General features: G+C 45.7%; 1 pseudogene; it reads left to right on the top strand.

Annotated features, from left to right (window-relative positions):
* Nucleotides 1–396: 396 nt before the first annotated feature.
* Nucleotides 397–1,496, top strand: LOC116898698 (annotated as a pseudogene).
* Nucleotides 1,497–1,866: the final 370 nt, after the last annotated feature.

The following is a 1,866-nucleotide window of genomic DNA, read 5'->3' as shown; positions in this document are numbered from 1 at the left end:
AGCCACTACCTAAAGACTATACATGGACTGACCCTGGACTCTGACCTCATAGGTAGCAATGAATATCCTAGTAAGAGCACCAGTGGAAGGGAAGCCCTGGGTCCACTAAGACTGAACCCCAGTGAACTAGACTGTTGGGGGAGGGCGCAATGGGGGAGGGTGGGGGAACACCCATGAGGAAGGGGAGGGGAAGGAGATGTTTGCCGGAAACCGGAAAGGAATAACACTCAAAATGTATATAAGAAATATTCAAGTTAATAAAAAAAAAAAAAAAAAAAAAAGAAAAAAAAAGAAAGAAATAGGTGTTTAGCCCTTCTGCTTGGTCACGTTGAGCCGCCATGGCTTGGCATCGGGCCTCCGCAGCCGCCACCGCCAGAAGCTTCCAGCCTCACCACTATGGATCCCCGCAAGTGAGCAAGCTTGGCCTTCGTGAAGATGTGTAGGCAGGACCCGAGTGTCCTGCACACTGAGGAAATGCACTTCCTGAGGGAGTGGGTGGAGAGTGTGGTGGAGATGGGTGGGTAAAGTACCACCTGCTACTCATAGAGCTAAGTCAGAAGAAAACACTAAGGAAGAAAAAAAAGAGACAAGACGACAGAGGACAACATAAAGACAGGAGCCATCGAAAGGAGGGAGAGTCTAGAAATTGACAATGAAGGTGTAATTGAAGCAGACACTGATGCTCCTCAGGAAATGGGAGATGAAAATGCAGAGATAACTGAGGGATGATGGATGAAGCAAATGAAAAGAAGGGGCTGCCATCGACGCTCTAAATGACGGTGAGCTCCAGAAAAGCCATTGACTTGTTCACAGACACCATCAGGCTAAACCCTCGCTTTGGCCATTCTGTTTGCCAAGAGAGCCAGTATTTGTCAAACTACAGAAGCCAAATGCTGCCATCCGAGACTGTGACAGAGCTATTGAAATAAACCCTGATTCAGCTCAGCCATACAAATGGAGAGGGAAAGCGCACAGACTCCTGGGTCACTGGGAAGAAGCAGCTCGAGATCTTGCCCTGGCCTGTAAACTGGACTATGATGAGGACGCCAGTGCAATGCTGAGAGAAGTCCAGCCTCGGGCTCAAAAAATTGCTGAACATCGGAGAAAGTATGAGCGAAAACGTGAAGAGCGAGAGATAAAAGAACGAATAGAAAGGGTGAAGAAGGCTCGAGAAGAGCATGAAAGAGCCCAACGTGAAGAAGAAGCTAGAAGACAATCTGGGTTTCAGTGTGGCTCCTTTCCAGGTGGATTTCCTGGAGGAACGCCTGGAATGGGAGGGGCCATGCCTGGAATGGGAGGGGCCATGCCAGGAATGGCAGGAATGCCTGGACTCAATGAAGTCCTCTAGTGATCCAGAGGTCATGGTGGCTTTCCAGGATGTGGCCCAGAACCCACCAAATATGTCAAAATATCAGAGCAACCCAAAAGTTATGAATCTCATCAGTAAATTGTCAGCCAAGTTTTCAGGTCAATCAAAATGTCAAAGCCCTTGCTGAATGAAGAACAGCTTAGCTCACTGACTGGATGTTGCAATAATACAAAACCAGTGTACCTCTGACCTCACCGAGAGCTGGGGCGCTTCAAGATAATCCCTACCCTCTACATCATATCACGCTGAAGCATATTACAGTGGTTTGCCATTAGAGTGTTCATTCAGATAATGTTTTCCTATTAGGAATTACAAACTTAAACATTTTTCAACCTTAAACATATTTTTTTTAAAAAATTTAGGGATGTCAATTCCTACATTTTTCTTTACTAATCTTTTTTGGGTTTTTTTCCTTTTGAATTATTGGGCGAGGAAGGTGAATGTGGATGATTTACTGCTTTCATGAATGAAATAAAGATTTGTTAGTGGGAAGCAAA

The sequence above is a fragment of the Rattus rattus genome, chromosome 1 (genome assembly GCF_011064425.1).
Source record: "Rattus rattus isolate New Zealand chromosome 1, Rrattus_CSIRO_v1, whole genome shotgun sequence".
Lineage (NCBI taxonomy): Eukaryota > Metazoa > Chordata > Mammalia > Rodentia > Muridae > Rattus > Rattus rattus.
The sequence above is the reverse complement of the archived record's forward strand: the minus strand, read 5'-3'. Positions and strand labels throughout refer to the sequence as shown.